The sequence below is a fragment of the Pseudophryne corroboree genome, chromosome 1 (genome assembly GCF_028390025.1).
Source record: "Pseudophryne corroboree isolate aPseCor3 chromosome 1, aPseCor3.hap2, whole genome shotgun sequence".
NCBI classification, from domain to species: Eukaryota; Metazoa; Chordata; class Amphibia; order Anura; family Myobatrachidae; genus Pseudophryne; species Pseudophryne corroboree.
In genome coordinates, this window is record NC_086444.1 from 5,586,392 (window position 1) to 5,606,646 (window position 20,255).

Sequence of the window (20,255 nt, forward strand, 5' to 3'; positions counted from 1 at the left end):
AACATTGTTTACACTTGTATCCAAGAACTTGGCAGATAATGAAATAGACCAGTAAAGAGATACTGTCTGTTGCATAGACTCTAAGCTCACAGGTGCAGATGGCAGAAAAGTTGATTACCATTGTTGGTTTTCGACATCAACTACATTAAGTACATGTACGTAAACACATTCTTTCTTTTGATTGCAATATTTGCATGAATTGAGATTTATAATCTTAAGTTTGAACATAAAAGAATATCTCACCACACATGAACTATTGATTTTAATTAAAATTAGATCTTCATCATTATTTGGATCATTAATGAATTTAAAACAATGTTATAAAAAAATTGTTTTTGTTTATAAGGGGATGTTGATATAATTATGGATTGACACTTTCATTGGAAATGTATGTTACTGATTAATAACCCCCTTTCATTTTAGGAGTATTGATTAAAGGTTACGTTTTAACTCTTATAATCATATCAAACTGATTTGCATAAAAATTGTTAAAAAAGAGTGCTCCAAAAAGCAATCCATTCTCTTTGTTGCCTCTTTGCAACAAACACATTCTCTAATGTTCTGTATATTTTGATTGCAGGAGCACCTCCAGCATAAACAAGGTGTAATCTAGCAAAGGAAGGTATACCAGCTGGTTTTCTTGAATATACCATTATTATTATTGTATTTGAATCACTCAGTCTGGTGCGGGATATATAGTATAGTGCCATAGTTCCTGAAAGATCAGAGGATTTATTGCCAGTGGAGGAGATGCTGGAATACCCCGGACGATGCTCCCAAATGTTAGGGTATGTTAACCTATTCAGGTCTGATTATGAATTCTCTTCAGTCATCAGTCAGAATGCTGTTTCCCTTAGCAACCGGTTGGAGGTCAATGAATGATAAGATGACACAAATTCATGTGTAACCGAAGCAAATCATAAGTGACCCGCTTGAGGGCCGTCATGGCTTTATTATTTATAGCTTGAACACAAAGGGTTTATGCTTGCCAATACATTTTAGCCAATCAGAATACACCATGTATGTCTTGAATACATCGATTGTCATACAATGTTAGAAGTGGCAACTAGGACAGCCTTGAAAATGGTTATTATTTCGTTTATCAGTCTTTCGGACATAAACTCAAAAGATTTCTTTCTTTATTCTTCTCAATTAGCCTTGGATATATCTGGTGTTGTTTTGTCCGTCCTGGATACATTTCCAATACATTTAATGTTGCATTTGTCTTGTACAAGTCATGCCTTAAAACAAGATTATTCAGCAAATATAGTATTCTGACCAGCTCTGCACATTTTTCTTAAGGACATATCAACTCATTTTGTGATTAACAGTAAATATCTTAATAAATGCGAAAAACGTGAATCAATTTATATTTGCCAAGCTCCTACACCATCAGGGAGTACCTCCAGGGTTTTTCTAGAGTCCAGATCCACAGACCAGGATCTCAGCCACAACATCCGGCGAGCCAGGACTGATGTAGTAGAGGCCTTGGCTGCTAGAATACCGGCATCAGAAGCCGCCTCTTTAATATAGTGAGGAGCTGTGACAATATATGACAAGCATTGTCTAGCATGGTCAGAAGAGATTTCAGCTTCTAACTCTAGGGTCCATGCTTCAATAGCCTCTGCAGCCCATGTTGCTGCAATAGTGGGCCTTTGTGCAGCACCCGTGAGGGTGTAAATCGCTTTCAGACAACCCTCCACACGTTTATCCGTAGGCTCTTTTAGAGACGTGACGGTAGTGACAGGTAGAGCTGAGAAAACCACCATCCTAGCCACATGTGAGTCCACTGGAGGAGGCATTTCCCAATTTTTAGACAGCTCTGGCACGAGGGGATAGCGAGCCAGCATCTTCTTTTGAGGCACAAACTTCTTTCCCGGGTTTCCCCAGGGTTCCTGACGTATATCCACTAGGTGGTCAGAGTGAGGTAAAACTTGTTTAACCACCTTCTGACGCTTGAACCTATCTGGTTTCTTAGGAGGGGCGGATGGCTCGGGATCATCCGTAATCTGTAAAATCAACTGAATAGCCTCCAAAAGATCAGGAACATCCACATGTGAACTACCCTCCCCCTCAGCAGTATCTGTGTTAGAATCTGTGGGATCAGTGTAAGCGCCATCTTCATCAGACGAGGTGTCAGGGATAGCAGTGGATTGTGAGGAGATAAGAGTTTGCTTAGAGGACCCCTTGGTCTAAGGCGAGCAAGGGTCAGACTTTTTAGTAGTCAATGACTGGTTCAACTTCTTCAATTGAGCAGATAAATTATCCGCCCACGGCGGGTTAGCTGTGGGGACCACATACGGTTGCACCAGCATAGGAGGTCCCATAGAGGGTGTTAGTTTAGTAACTAGCGTATGTAGAAGCGTGGAGAAAGTAGCCCACGGTGGGTCATTATGCACCCCCGTTGCCACAGTCCCACTGGGGGGCAAGGAGCCCCCAGAACCAGAGCCCACAGCTGCTATAGTCTCCTCATAGGGATCTGTGGCTTCAGCAACACCGGCAGTGTGTTCAGCCCCAGAACCGTTACCCTCAGAAGCAGACATGATATAACTTGCAGTATCAGGTTACACAGTACAATTTGTCAGCAGCACAATACCTCTAGCCCAAACCCCTGCGCATTGTAGTCGGCACCAGCAGAGATAAAGGAGAGATATGGTGACTAAATCACAGAGAAAAACACGTATTAAAGTATATCTTGTGAAAATCCTATATAATTATAAAACCTGACGCACCAAGCCCCCTCAGGTTATAGAATATAGGGATAGCAGGTTGAGTGAGAGACACGAAATGGACAACACTCGGCTATCAATGCACACACAGATAGTCACAGTTATACAATGCAGAGGTTATTATTACTAACAATAATACTGCACTGGATCAGCTTTTATATATATATATATATATATATATATATACAGCTATGTAGTCAATAGATATAACACTGCACAGTAAGAACTGGATGTATATCACAGGGTACTTGTACCAGAGAACCCTGACTAAGTGCACTCTATATTAACTAACACTGTCTAAATGACATGTAGAATACTTCAGTGACATGTAAAGTCACAGCGCTGACAACCAGGCGGTTTTACATAGGAGGATTTGCCCAAGCAGTCCCAGGAACCGTGAGCTGAGGAATAATAGCGCCGCAGACACTGACAGGGAGTGAGGGAGAGACAGATGCAGCTCCAGGGCGGGAACATTTGCTGAAAATGGCGCCCTGGGGCTGCGGGAGGGGCTCCGGGTCTAAGCCTTATCCCCTCTGCTGGCAAAACCACCAGGTACTGGGGGCTACACACAAAAAGGTTTTAAGAGAAAGCCTGAGCTGCACCCATACCCTGGTGATCTAGTGGGATCGCCTGTACTGCTACAGTGTCCACCGCCAGCGCGCACGGCCCACGTCCCACCGACCGCGCCGGATCACGATAAAGTACGGGTCCCGCAAGCGGGACCCACTTACCACCTCCCGAAGCGCGGCCACGCGATCCCGGAGAGCCCCCGTCGTGTGTGCCTGACCAGAAGAAAACTGGAGCCTCCTGCTGTAGGTACCCGGCAACCAGGGCTCGGGAGTGTACAGCGCCGCTGGGGAGAGTTGGAGCTGCAGCCGTGAATGTCACTAGACATCTACACTTTTCTTCTCAAAAAAAGCTTTTCTCAGGGCTGCCTGGAGCAGCCCCTCTGTTATGTGCCTGCTACTGCAGCACCAACTTACAAAACTGAGCTCCTGTGCTGGGAGGCGGGGTGATATAGGAGGTGGCGCTATGCATTCTGGGAACAGTCAAAGGTTTTGAGCCTGTTGGTGCCTCGGATCAAGATCCTACTCTACACCCATTGTCCATTCCTTGTGGAGCCCAGTGTACCCCGCAGCAGAAATCAGAGATAAATACATTTAAATGGGATCATGAGTGCCCTGCATTGGTTGAAAGGTACAATGATCCCTATGACTACATGCATTGTAAATAAGGTTTCTCGTGGCCACTTACAATATATGGAACCTCTTGTAAAACACAATACGCAAACGCATCCTGAAAAATATCACTGTCTTTTCTTCAAAAAGTAGATCTCACTAACGCTGGGGCTCATTTACATTTGGCTGTAAGAAATTTCCATGACACGCCTCTCAGATGTAGCGGTACGCGCCCACGCTGATACGTGTCACTTTCACATCTCCCTGACACGCTTTTTCAAAAGTAGGCAAATATGAAATAACCTCAAACGAACAGAGAACGGAGAAAACATTTAGGTGCTGTAAGGGCGGAAGTTCTTTCCTGCCCTCTCGTTATGTCATTTCCTGGTCCTGATCAGGAAGGGAATATAGACACAACCCTGGTTACACTAGTATATAATACACATGCTGGATAGTCACATGACACCTGCTTCTAGCTGTGTGAGTGACAGGTATATTCTCCAGTCACAGCCAGGGGCGGGCCAGGAAGTGCTGGAGGCAGTAAGTGACTTTGGAAATCAAGACGATACATTGTATAAGTTGTATACGTAGTGTTATTACACACACACACATACACTGCCTCATCTATATATACTGTATCACACACACTGCCTCATCTATATATACTGTATCACACACAGTGCCTCATCTATATATACTGTATCACACACACTGCCTCATCTATATATACTGTATCACACACACTGCCTCATCTATATATACTGTATCACACACACTGCCTCATCTATATATACTGTATCACATACACTGCCTCATCTATATATACTGTATCACACACACACTGCCTCATCTATATATACTATATCACACACACTGCCTCATCTATATATACTGTATCACTTACACTGCCTCATCTATATATACTGTATCACACACACTGCCTCATCTATATATACTGTATCACACACACTGCCTCATCTATATATACTGTATCACACACACACACTGCCTCATCTATATATACTGTATCACACACACTGCCTCATCTATATATACTGTATCACACACACTGCCTCATCTATATATACTGTATCACACACATACACTGCCTCATCTATATATACTGTATCACACACACACACTGCCTCATCTATATATACTGTATTACACACACACTGCCTCATCTATATATACTGTATCACACACACACTGCCTCATCTATATATACTGTATCACACACACTGCCTCATCTATATATACTGTATCACACACAGTGCCTCATCTATATATACTGTATCACATACACTGCCTCATCTATATATACTGTATCACACACACTGCCTCATCTATATATACTGTATCACACACACACACTGCCTCATCTATATATACTGTATTACACACACACTGCCTCATCTATATATACTGTATTACACACACACTGCCTCATCTATATATACTGTATTACACACACACACTGCCTCATCTATATATACTGTATTACACACACACTGCCTCATCTATATATACTGTATTACACACACACTGCCTCATCTATATATACTGTATCACACACACACTGCCTCATCTATATATACTGTATCACACACACTGCCTCATCTATATATACTGTATTACACACACACTGCCTCATCTATATATACTGTATCACACACACTGCCTCATCTATATATACTGTATCACACACACTGCCTCATCTATATATACTGTATCACACACACACTGCCTCATCTATATATACTGTATCACACACACACTGCCTCATCTATATATACTGTATCACACACACACTGCCTCATCTATATATACTGTATTACACACACACTGCCTCATCTATATATACTGTATCACACACACACTGCCTCATCTATATATACTGTATCACACACACTGCCTCATCTATATATACTGTATCACACACACTGCCTCATCTATATATACTGTATCACACACACACACACACACACACACACACACACACACACACACACTGCCTCATCTATATATACTGTATCACACACACTGCCTCATCTATATATACTGTATCACACACACTGCCTCATCTATATATACTGTATTACACACACACTGCCTCATCTATATATACTGTATTACACACACACTGCCTCATCTATATATACTGTATTACACACACACTGCCTCATCTATATATACTGTATCACACACTGCCTCATCTATATATACTGTATCACACACACTGCCTCATCTATATATACTGTATCACACACACACTGCCTCATCTATATATACTGTATCACACACACTGCCTCATCTATATATACTGTATCACACACACTGCCTCATCTATATATACTGTATCACACACACTGCCTCATCTATATATACTGTATTACACACACACTGCCTCATCTATATATACTGTATTACACACACACTGCCTCATCTATATATACTGTATTACACACACACTGCCTCATCTATATATACTGTATTACACACACACTGCCTCATCTATATATACTGTATTACACACACACTGCCTCATCTATATATACTGTATTACACACACACTGCCTCATCTATATATACTGTATCACACACACACTGCCTCATCTATATATACTGTATCACACACACTGCCTCATCTATATATACTGTATTACACACACACTGCCTCATCTATATATACTGTATCACACACACTGCCTCATCTATATATACTGTATCACACACACTGCCTCATCTATATATACTGTATCACACACACACTGCCTCATCTATATATACTGTATCACACACACACTGCCTCATCTATATATACTGTATCACACACACACTGCCTCATCTATATATACTGTATTACACACACACTGCCTCATCTATATATACTGTATCACACACACACTGCCTCATCTATATATACTGTATCACAGAGCCGGCCCTAACCAATATGATGCCCTAGGCAAGATTTTGGCTGGTGCCCCCTAGCACCACCGCTGGTTCCGCCTCTGACCTTGCACCTCTTTCCCAGCACCATCATCCCTCACCCATAGCAGTCCTTATTTTGGTGTTTGTACCCCCTATATTTTAAATAGGAACAGTTGCACATTTGGCGCACAGCCCAAAAAGGGGTGTGTTTTTGCTGGCAAGGGGCATGGCCACACAATAGTAACCCCAATTCCAATTACGCCACACAGTACTGCAACTTCATTCACATTTGATCATGCGATAGTGTTCATAATTCATATTACATCCCACAGTAGTATCACTTTACCTTATATACGTTACTCCTCACAGTAGAGCCCCTTATTCACATTACATCACACCCTATTGCTCTTTATTCAAATTAGACGACACAGTAGTGCCCTTTCTATTTGCAACGCCACATAGTAGAGCACCTTATACACATAATGCCACACATTAGTAATGCATTTATACACATAATTCCACACAGTAATGCCCCTTACACATGAGACTCATTAATAATGTCCTTATAAACATAATGCGCCTTACACATTATGGCAACCTTTATTAATGCCCTTTTACACATAATGTCCCTTACACATAAGCTGCACATTATTAATGCCCTTATACACATAATGACACACATAGTGCCCCCTACACATTTGCTGCACATTATTAGTGCCTCTATACACATAATGACACACATACAGTAGTACCCTTTAATGCATTTTTACATGACACACACAATGCTTCTTACACATATTCCGAACACTACTGCACAACCAACCCACTCACATGCACACAGCACTCACACTGCCACTAACACTGTGACTAATGCCTCTGCTTGGATACAGATGTGTCATCATAAATCTTGCCTCAGTGCTAACGTCTGGCACCTTTTTTTAATGAAAATGCATCTTATTTGCTTTGCTATGTGGCTGGGATGCACAAGCAGCTTCTGTTGATTAAAATGATATGTGGCATGCCTATATACTTTGTGCGACTGTGGCTGTATCTGCATATGAAATGCTACACACAGAATATAGGCATGCCGCATATCATTTTAATCAGCAGAAGCTGCTGATGCCCCTAAGCATATCAAATGCCCTAGGCAATTGCCTAGTTTGCCTATGCCTAAGGCCGGCTCTGCTGTATCACACACACTGCCTCATCTATATATACTGTATCACACACACTGCCTCATCTATATATACTGTATCACACACACACTGCCTCATCTATATATACTGTATCACACACACTGCCTCATCTATATATACTGTATCACACACACTGCCTCATCTATATATACTGTATTACACACACACTGCCTCATCTATATATACTGTATTACACACACACTGCCTCATCTATATATACTGTATTACACACACACTGCCTCATCTATATATACTGTATCACACACTGCCTCATCTATATATACTGTATCACACACACTGCCTCATCTATATATACTGTATCACACACACACTGCCTCATCTATATATACTGTATCACACACACTGCCTCATCTATATATACTGTATCACACACACTGCCTCATCTATATATACTGTATCACACACACACTGCCTCATCTATATATACTGTATCACACACACTGCCTCATCTATATATACTGTATCACACACACTGCCTCATCTATATATACTGTATTACACACACACTGCCTCATCTATATATACTGTATTACACACACACTGCCTCATCTATATATACTGTATTACACACACACTGCCTCATCTATATATACTGTATCACACACTGCCTCATCTATATATACTGTATCACACACACTGCCTCATCTATATATACATAGGTGTGCGCAGGGGGGGTGCCTGGTGCGCACAGGCACCCCCTAATGTCCGGCACCCCGATCTCAGTGCAATGCAGTGATTGTCGAGCAGGCTGATTACTGTCCCCTCTGCACTGCACCCTGTCAGGACTGCATTACTGACCAGATGCCTGGGTTAATCAAGGGTGCCACTACCACCGGCTTTCAAACTCCCAGCTCCACCTCCATGTACAAAAACAGCGTGATGTGATTACGTCATGCTGCTCGCACGCCCACCCGCCACATGCCCACCTCTCTTCTTCTATGCTATGCCAACGCCAGCCACAGATGAGGATCAGCATGCAGCCAGCTTTCCTCTTAGGAAGACAAATTCAATACTGGCAGGCGGACGGCAACAACATTGACACGTCACTAGTTTTTCCAGCAGCAGCAGTACTAGTCTGCGACTGTCAGTGTCAGTGAGTGACTGACTTGTAAGTAAGCTGCTGCAGCTTGCAGGGGAAAGAGAGGGGGAGCCAGACCAGGCTGAGTAGGAGCAGTGTAATTGCAGTGAGTGCCATCAGGGGAGTTTGTTTGGTTCACACCACAACATCTGACAATGTATCTGCTTTATTAGGATTGGTACAAGGGTGGATATTTTATATTGCGTCGACCGTCAATAGATGGTGCTAGACACGCCCAAAAGGCGGCGCTAGACACACCCCTCCGACGGTGCACCCCCTAATAAAATGTGCTGCGCACGCCTATGTATATATACTGTATTACACACACACTGCCTCATCTATATATACTGTATCACACACACTGCCTCATCTATATATACTGTATCACACACACTGCCTCATCTATATATACTGTATCACACACACACACTGCCTCATCTATATATACTGTATCACACACTGCCTCATCTATATATACTGTATCACACACACTGCCTCATCTATATATACTGTATTACACACACACTGCCTCATCTATATATACTGTATCACACACACTGCCTCATCTATATATACTGTATCACACACACTGCCTCATCTATATAAACTGTATCACACACACACACACACACACACTGCCTCATCTATATATACTGTATCACACACACTGCCTCATCTATATATACTGTATCACACACACTGCCTCATCTATATATACTGTATCACACACACACACACACACACACACACACACACACACACACACACACACACACACACACACTGCCTCATCTATATATACTGTATCACACACTCTGCCTCATCTATATATACTGTATCACACACACTGCCTCATCTATATATACTGTATCACACACACACACACACACACACACACACACACACACACACACACACTGCCTCATCTATATATACTGTATCACACACACTGCCTCATCTATATATACTGTATTACACACACTGCCTCATCTATATATACTGTATCACACACACACTGCCTCATCTATATATGCTGTATCTCACACACACACACACACACACACACACACACACACACACACACACACACTGCCTCATCTATATATATACTGTATCACACACATACACTGCCTCATCTATATTTACTTTATCACACACACTGCCTCATCTACATATACTGTATCACACACACTGCCTCATCTATATATATATATATATATACTGTATCACACACATACACTGCCTCATCTATATATACTTTATCACACACACTGCCTCATCTATATATACTGTATCACACACACTGCCTCATCTATATATACTGTATCACACACACTGCCTCATCTATATATACTGTATCACACACACACACACACACACACACACACACACACACACTGCCTCATCTATATATACACTGTATCACACACACTGCCTCATCTATATATACTGTATCACACACACACACTGCCTCATCTATATATACTGTATCACACACACACTGCCTCATCTATATATACTGTATCACACACACACTGCCTCATCTATATATACTGTATCACACACTCTGCCTCATCTATATATACTGTATCACACACACTGCCTCATCAATATATACTGTATCACACACACACACACTGCCTCATCTATATATACTGTATCACACACACACACTGCCTCATCTATATATACTGTATTACACACACTGCCTCATCTATATATACTGTATCACACACACACTGCCTCATCTATATATGCTGTAACACACACACACACACACACACACACACACACACACACACTGCCTCATCTATATATATACTGTATCACACACATACACTGCCTCATCTATATTTCTCTAACGTCCTAAGTGGATGCTGGGGACTCCGTCAGGACCATGGGGAATAGCGGCTCCGCAGGAGACAGGGCACAAAAATAAAGCTTTAGGATTAGGTGGTGTGTACTGGCTCCTCCCCCTATGACCCTCCTCCAAGCCCCAGTTAGGTTTTTGTGCCCGTCCGAGCAGGGTGCAATCTAGGTGGCTCTCCTAAAGAGCTGCTTAGAAAAAGTTTTTAGGTTTTTTATTTTCAGTGAGTCCTGCTGGCAACAGGCTCACTGCAACGAGGGACTTAGGGGAGAGAATTTCAACTCACCTGCGTGCAGGATGGATTGGATTCTTAGGCTACTGGACACCATTAGCTCCAGAGGGAGTCGGAACACAGGTCTCACCCTGGGGTTCGTCCCGGAGCCGCGCCGCCGACCCCCCTTACAGATGCTGAAGATTGATGGTCCGGAAACAGGCGGCAGAAGGCTCTTCAGTCTTCATGAAGGTAGCGCACAGCACTGCAGCTGTGCGCCATTGTTGTCACACACTTCACACCAAGCGGTCACGGAGGGTGCAGGGCGCTGCTGGGGGCGCCCTGGGCAGCAATATTTAATACCTTTATGGCAAAAGAATACATCACATATAGCCATTGAGGCTATATGTATGTATTTAACCCATGCCAGATATCTAAAACTCCGGGAGAAAAGCCCGCCGAAATAGGGGGCGGGGCTTATTCTCCTCAGCACACAGCGCCATTTTCCTGCTCAGCTCCGCTGTGAGGAAGGCTCCCAGGACTCTCCCCTGCACTGCACTACAGAAACAGGGTAAAACAGAGAGGGGGGGCATTTTTTGGCGATATTTTGATATATTTAAGCTGCTATAAGGAACAACACTTATATAAGGTTGTTCACATATATATTATAGCGCTTGGGTGTGTGCTGGCAAACTCTCCCTCTGTCTTCCCAAAGGGCTAGTGGGGTCCTGTCTTCGATAAGAGCATTCCCTGTGTGTCTGCTGTGTGTCGGTACGTGTGTGTCGACATGTATGAGGACGATGTTGGTGTGGAGGCAGAGCAATTGCCGATAATGGTGATGTCACCCCCCAGGGAGTCGACACCGGAATGGATGGCTTTGTTTATGGAATTACGTGATAATGTCAGCACATTACAAAAATCAGTTGACGACATGAGACGGCCGGCAAACCAGTTAGTACCTGCCCAGGCGTCTCAGACACCGTCAGGGGCTGTAAAGCGCCCTTTACCTCAGTCGGTCGACACAGACCCAGACACAGACACTGAATCTAGTGTCGACGGTGATGAAACAAACGTATTTTCAAGTAGGGCCACACGTTATATGATCACCGCAATGAAGGAGGCTTTGCATATCTCTGATACTGCAAGTACCACAAAAAGGGGTATTATGTGGGGGGGTGAAAAAACTACCTGTAGTTTTTCCTGAATCAGAGGAATTAAATGAAGTGTGTGATGAAGCGTGGGTTAACCCAGATAGAAAAGTGCTAATTTCAAAAAAGTTATTAGCATTATACCCTTTCCCGCCAGAGGTTAGGGCGCGCAGGGAAACACCCCCTAGGGTGGATAAGGCGCTCACACGCTTATCAAAACAAGTGGCGTTACCGTCTCCTGATACGGCCGCCCTCAGGGATCCAGCTGATAGGAGACTGGAAACTACCCTAAAAAGTATATACACACATACTGGTGTTATACTGCGACCAGCCATCGCCTCAGCCTGGATGTGCAGTGCTGGGGTCGTCTGGTTGGATTCCCTGACTGAAAATATTGATACCCTGGATAGGGACAGTATTTTATTGACTACAGAGCAATTAAAGGATGCTTTCCTTTATATGCGAGATGCTCAGAGAGATATTTGCACTCTGGCATCGAGAGTAAGTGCGATGTCCATATCTGCCAGAAGGAGTTTATGGACGCGACAGTGGTCAGGTGATGCGGATTCCAAACGACATATGGAAGTATTGCCGTATAAAGGGGAGGAATTATTTGGCGTCGGTCTATCGGATCTGGTGGCCACGGCAACTGCCGGAAAATCCACCTTTTTACCTCAGACCCCCTCCCAACAGAAAAAGACACCGTCTTTTCAGCCGCAGTCCTTTCGGTCCTATAAGAACAAGCGGACAAAAGGACAGTCATATCTGCCTCGGGGCAGAGGAAGGGGTAAGAGAGGGCAGCAAGCAGCCCCTGCCCAGGAACAGAAGCCCTCTCAGGGTTCTGCAAAGCCCTCAGCATGACGCTGGGGCCTTACAAGCGGACTCAGGAGCGGTGGGGGGTCGACTCAAGAATTTCAGCGCACAGTGGGCTTGCTCACAGGTGGACCCCTGGATCCTGCAGGTAGTATCTCAGGGTTACAGGTTGGAATTCGAGAAGTCTCCCCCTCGCAGGTTCCTAAAGTCTGCTTTGCCAACGTCTCCCTCAGACAGGGCGACGGTATTGGAAGCCATTCACAAGCTGTTTTCTCAGCAGGTGATAGTCAAGGTACCCCTCCTACAACAGGGAAAGGGGTATTACTCCACGCTATTTGTGGTACCGAAGCCGGACGGCTCGGTAAGACCTATTCTAAATCTGAAATCTTTGAACCTGTACATACAAAAATTCAAGTTCAAGATGGAGTCACTCAGAGCAGTGATAGCGAATCTGGAAGAAGGGGACTTTATGGTGTCCCTGGACATAAAGGATGCTTACCTGCATGTCCCAATTTGCCCTTCACATCAAGGGTACCTCAGGTTCGTGGTGCAAAACTGTCATTATCAGTTTCAGACGCTGCCGTTTGGATTGTCCACGGCACCTCGGGTCTTTACCAAGGTAATGGCCGAAATTATGATTCTTCTGCGAAGAAGAGGCGTATTAATTATCCCTTACTTGGACGATCTCCTGATAAGGGCAAGGTCCAGAGAACAGCTGGAGGACGGAGTAGCACTAACCCGACTAGTGCTGCAACAACACGGGTGGATTCTGAATTTTCCAAAATCTCAGTTGACCCCGACGACACGTCTGCTGTTCCTGGGAATGATTCTGGACACGGTTCAGAAAAAGGTGTTTCTTCCGGAGGAGAAAGCCAGGGAGTTATCCGAACTTGTCAGGAACCTCCTAAAACCAGGGAAAGTGTCTGTGCATCAATGCACAAGAGTCCTGGGAAAGATGGTGGCTTCTTACGAAGCGATTCCATTCGGCAGATTCCACGCACGAACTTTTCAGTGGGATCTGCTGGACAAATGGTCCGGATCACATCTGCAGATGCATCAGCGGATAACCTTATCGCCACGGACAAGGGTGTCTCTTCTGTGGTGGTTGCAGAGTGCTCATCTGTTAGAGGGCCGCAGATTCGGCATACAGGACTGGGTCCTGGTGACCACGGATGCCAGTCTGAGAGGCTGGGGAGCGGTCACACAGGGAAGAAACTTCCAGGGAGTATGGTCAAGCCTGGAGATGTCTCTTCACATAAATATACTGGAGCTAAGAGCGATTTACAATGCTCTAAGTCTGGCAAAACCCCTGCTTCAGGGTCAGCCGGTGTTGATCCAGTCGGACAACATCACGGCAGTCGCCCACGTAAACAGACAGGGCGGCACAAGAAGCAGGACAGCAATGGCAGAAGCTGCAAGGATTCTTCGCTGGGCGGAAGATCATGTGATAGCACTGTCAGCAGTATTCATTCCGGGAGTGGACAACTGGGAAGCAGACTTCCTCAGCAGACACGATCTACACCCGGGAGAGTGGGGACTTCATCCAGAAGTCTTCCACATGATTGTGAACCGTTGGGAAAACCAATGGTGGATATGATGGCGTCCCGCCTCAACAAAAAACTGGACAGGTATTGCGCCAGGTCAAGAGACCCTCAGGCAATAGCTGTGGACGCTCTGGTAACACCGTGGGTGTTCCAGTCAGTGTATGTGTTCCCTCCTCTGCCTCTCATACCAAAAGTACTGAGAATTATACGGCAAAAGGGAGTAAGAACGATACTAGTGGCTCCGGATTGGCCAAGAAGAACTTGGTACCCGGAACTTCTAGAGATGCTCACGGAGGATCCGTGGCCTCTACCTCTAAGACGGGACCTGCTTCAGCAGGGACCGTGTCTATTCCAAGACTTACCGCGGCTGCGTTTGACGGCATGGCGGTTGAACGCCGAATTCTAAGGGAAAAAGGCATTCCGGAAGAGGTCATTCCTACACTGGTAAAAGCCAGGAAGGAGGTGACTGCACAACATTATCACCGCATTTGGAGAAAATATGTTGCGTGGTGTGAGGCCAGGAAGGCCCCCACGGAGGAATTTCAACTGGGTCGATTCCTACATTTCCTGCAAACAGGATTGTCTATGGGCCTCAAATTGGGGTCCATTAAGGTTCAAATTTCGGCCCTGTCGATTTTCTTCCAGAAAGAATTGGCTTCAGTTCCTGAAGTCCAGACTTTTGTAAAAGGAGTACTACATATACAGCCCCCGGTTGTGCCCCCAGTGGCACCGTGGGATCTTAATGTAGTCTTGGATTTTCTCAAATCCCATTGGTTTGAGCCGCTCAAATCGGTGGAGTTGAAGTATCTTACATGGAAAGTAACCATGCTACTGGCCCTGGCTTCAGCCAGGAGAGTATCAGAATTGGCGGCTTTATCATATAAGAGCCCATATCTGATTTTCCATACGGACAGGGCAGAACTGCGGACGCGTCCTCATTTTCTGCCTAAGGTGGTGTCAGCGTTTCACCTGAACCAGCCTATTGTGGTGCCTGCGGCTACTAACGATTTGGAGGATTCCAAGTTGTTGGACGTGGTCCGGGCATTGAAAATATATATTTCAAGAACGGCGGGAGTCAGAAAGTCTGACTCACTGTTTATATTGTATGCACCCAACAAGATGGGTGCTCCTGCTTCTAAGCAGACGATTGCTCGTTGGATTTGTAGCACAATTCAACTTGCACATTCTGTGGCAGGCTTGCCACAACCTAAATCTGTCAAGGCCCATTCCACAAGGAAAGTGGGCTCATCCTGGGCGGCTGCCCGGGGGGTCTCGGCATTACAACTCTGCCGAGCTGCTACTTGGTCAGGGGCAAACACGTTTGCAAAATTCTACAAATTTGATACCCTGGCTAAGGAGGACCTTGAGTTCTCTCATTCGGTGCTGCAGAGTCATCCGCACTCTCCCGCCCGTTTGGGAGCTTTGGTATAATCCCCATGGTCCTGACGGAGTCCCCAGCATCCACTTAGGACGTTAGAGAAAATAAGAATTTACTTACCGATAATTCTATTTCTCGTAGTCCGTAGTGGATGCTGGGCGCCCATCCCAAGTGCGGATTGTCTGCAATACATGTATATAGTTATTGTTACAAACAAATTCGGGTTGTTATTGTTGTAAGCCGTCTGTTCAGAGGCTCCTACGTTTGTCATACTGTTAACTGGGTTCAGATCAGAGGCGGAACTACCGGCAGTGCAGGCAGTGCACTGCACTGGGGCCCGCCTCTGTCCAGGGGCCCAAGCATGTAATGAGTCAAACTGACTCATTACATGCCGCTGTGCGCTGCGGGCAACCTCTGCCCGCAGCGCACAGCCGCCCGGCGAAGAGAGGAGAGGAGAGGAGCAGCGGTACTACAGACGGGGGAAGGAGGAGGAGGGAGGCTGAGAAGGGAGCCGCAGCAGCGCTTTGTTACTGGTGGAGGCGCTGCTGCTGCTGCCCCTCTGCTTCCCTATAGGCTGTCTTCCGAGAACAGCCTATAGGGAAGCAGAGGGGCGGCAGCAGCAGCGCCTCCACCAGTAACACAGCGCTGCTGCGGCTCCCTCCTCAGCCTCCCTCCTCCTCCTTCTCTCCAGCCCGGGAATCGTCTCTGACGCTGCACCGAGGAGCCTGAGCCAGCGGAGAGGGTAAGTATAATTCTTCTTTCTTTCTTTCTTTCTTTCTTTCTTTCTTTCTTTCCTTCTTTCCTTCTTTCCTTCTTTCTTGTGCCTGCCTGCCGCAATGTGTAAAAATGGGGGACTACCTGCCGCACTGTGTAAAAATGGGGGACTACCTGCTGCACTGTGTAAAAAGGGGGGACTACCTGCCGCAATGTGTAAAAAGGGGGGCATACCTGCCGCAATGTGTAAAAAGGGGGGCATACCTGCCGCAATGTGTAAAAAGGGGGGACTGCCTGCAGCAATGTGTAAAAAGGGGGGACTGCCTGCCGCAATGTGTAAAAAGGGGGGACTGCCTGCCGCAATGTGTAAAAAGGGGGGACTGCCTGCCGCAATGTGTAAAAAGGGGGAATCAGCCTGCCGCAATGTGTAAAAATGGGGGACTGCCTGCCACTATGTGTAAAAAGGGGGAATCTGCCCGACGCAATGTGTAAAAAGGGGAATCTGCCTGCCGTAATGTGTAAAAATGGGGGACTGCCTGCCACTATGTGTAAAAAGGGGGAATCTGCCCGACGCAATGTGTAAAAAGGGGAATCTGCCTGCCGTAATGTGTAAAAAAGGGGGACTGCCTGCCGTAATGTGTAAAAAAGGGGGACTGCCTGACGCTATGTGTAAAACAGGGGGACTGCCTGACGCTATGTGTAAAAATGGGGAATCTGCCTGCTGCTATGTGTAAAAATGGGGAATCTGCCTGCTGCTATGTGTAAAAATGGGGAATCTGCCTGCCGTAATGTGTAAAAATGGGGACGCTGTCTGCCGTAATGTGTAACAAGGGCACGCTGTCTGCCGTAATGTGTAACAAGGGCACGCGGTCTGCCGTAATGTGTAACAAGGGCACGCTGTCTGCCGTAATGTGTAAAAAGGGCACGCTGTCTGCCGCTATGTGTAACAAGGGCACGCTGTCTGCTGTAATGTGTAAAAAGGGCACGCTGTCTGCCGTAATGTGTAACAAGGGCACGCGGTCTGCCGTTATGTGTAAAAAGGGCACGCTGTCTGCTGTAATGTGTAAAAAGAGGAATCTGTTCGCTGTAAGGTGTAAAAGGGTCTCTACCTGGTGTAGTGGTGCTACTGTGCGGCGTAATTTGAATAATGGAGACTACTGTGTTGGTATTATTTTGTGGCCACACCCCTTCCCCACGAAGCCACGCCACTATGTATTTTTGCGCGCGCCTACGGCGCGCACTGCCCCTGGGGTGGACTTGGATGGGGGGGGCCCAAAGCATTTTGTCGCACCTGGGCCCACCGCTTGCTTGTTCCGCCACTGGTTCAGATCACAAGTTATACGGTGTGATTGGTGTGGCTGGTATGAGTCTTACCCGGGATTCAATATCCTTCCTTATTGTGTACGCTCGTCCGGGCACAGTATCCTAACTGAGGCTTGGAGGAGGGTCATAGGGGGAGGAGCCAGTACACACCACCTAATCCTAAAGCTTTATTTTTGTGCCCTGTCTCCTGCGGAGCCGCTATTCCCCATGGTTCTGACGGAGTCCCCAGCATCCACTACGGACTACGAGAAATAGAATTATCGGTAAGTAAATTCTTATTATACTTTATCACACACACTGCCTCATCTACATATACTGTATCACACACACTGCCTCATCTATATATATATACTGTATCACACACATACACTGCCTCATCTATATATACTGTATCACATACACTGCCTCATCTATATATACTTTATCACACACACTGCCTCATCTATATATACTGTATCACACACACTGCCTCATCTATATATACTGTATCACACACATACACTGCCTCACAGTGCCGTAACTAGGCATTTTAGCGCTGTGTGCAAGAAATGACAGTGACGCCCCCCCCCCCCCCATGTAAGATAGGGGCAGTGCGCGCCGTAGGCGCGCAAAAATGTATAGGGGCGTGGCTTCACGGGGAAGGGGCGTGGCCACAAAATAATAGCAATTCATACTACGGTGCACAGTAGTCTCCATTATTCAAATTACGCTGCACAGTAGCGCCACTACACCACGTAGAGCCCCTTTTACACATTACAGCAGCCAGGCCCCCTTTTTACACATTGCGGCAGACAGTTCCCCTTTTTACACATTGCGGCAACCAGTCCCCCTTTTTACACATTGCGGCAGCCAGGCCCCCTTTTTACACATTGCGGCAGCCAGTCCCCCTTTTTACACATTGCGGCAGCCAGGCCCCCTCTTTACACATTGCGGCAGCCAGTCCCCCTTTTTACACATTGCGGCATCCAGGCCCCCTTTTTACACATTGCGGCAGCCAGTCCCCCTTTTAACAGCCAGTCCCCCTTTTTACACATTGCGGCAGCCATCCCCCTTTTTACACATTGCGGCAGCCAGTCCCCCTTTTTACACATTGCGGCAGCCATCCCCCTTTTTACACATTGCGGCAGCCAGTCCCCCTTTTTACACATTGCGGCAGCCAGTCCCCCTTTTTACACATTGCGGCAGCCAGGCCCCCTTTTTACACATTGCGGCAGCCAGTCCCCCTTTTTACACATTGCGGCAGCCAGGCCCCCTTTTTACACATTGCGGCAGCCAGTCCCCCTTTTTACACATTGCGGCAGCCAGGCCCCCTTTTTACACATTGCGGCAGCCAGTCCCCCTTTTTACAGCCAGTCCCCCTTTTTACACATTGCGGCAGCCATCCCCCTTTTTACACATTGCGGCAGACGGTGACCCCCTGAGAGAGAGAGAGAGAGAGAGAGAGAGAGAAAGAGAGATATACTTACCATCTCCCTGCTGGCAGTCAGGCTCCTCGTGCAGCACCCTCGGTGCAGGCAGGTCAGGTGAGAAGGAGGAGGAGGGAGGGGGAGCAGGGAGCCGCAGCAGCGCTATGTCATTGGTAGTAAGCGCCGCTGCAGCATCCCCCTCTCCTTCCGTATTGGCTGCCCGGCGCTGCTGTGGATGCTGGGATGGAGGAACTACCAATGAAATAGCGCTGCTGTGGCTCCAGTCCCCCTCCCTCCTCCTCCTTTTCCGCTGCCCGGCTCTGCTGACTTCTCCCTCCACAGCGCGGCGCACGGCGCAGACTTCAGAGGCGGCATGTAATGAGTCAATTTGACTCATTACATGCCGCTGGCCGTGCGCCCTCAGGGCAGCTGCGCTGTGTGCCAAGCCCACTTGGCACACACGTAGTTACGGCCCTGCTGCCTCATCTATATATACTATATCACACACACTGCCTCATCTATATATACTGTATCACACACGCACTGCCTCATCTATATATACTGTATCACACACACACTGCCTCATCTATATATACTGTATCACACACACACACACACACACACACACACACACACACACACACACACACACTGCCTCATCTATATATATACTGTATCACACACGCACTGCCTCATCTATATATACTGTATCACACAC

At 46.2% G+C, this 20,255-nt stretch overlaps 1 protein-coding gene across 2 annotated transcripts in view; it reads left to right on the plus strand.

Moving 5' to 3' along the window:
* Positions 1-4,349: 4,349 nt before the first annotated feature.
* HINT2 (histidine triad nucleotide binding protein 2) overlaps positions 4,350-20,255 on the plus strand; it is a 116,143-nt gene continuing 100,237 nt past the window's right edge. Inside the window, exon 1 of one of the 2 annotated variants that reach the window (XM_063916104.1) lies at positions 4,350-4,447. The gene's annotated coding sequence lies outside the window, so the exon portion shown is untranslated. The remainder of the gene's footprint in view (positions 4,448-20,255) is intronic. The other variant, XM_063914201.1, reaches the window with a different exon arrangement.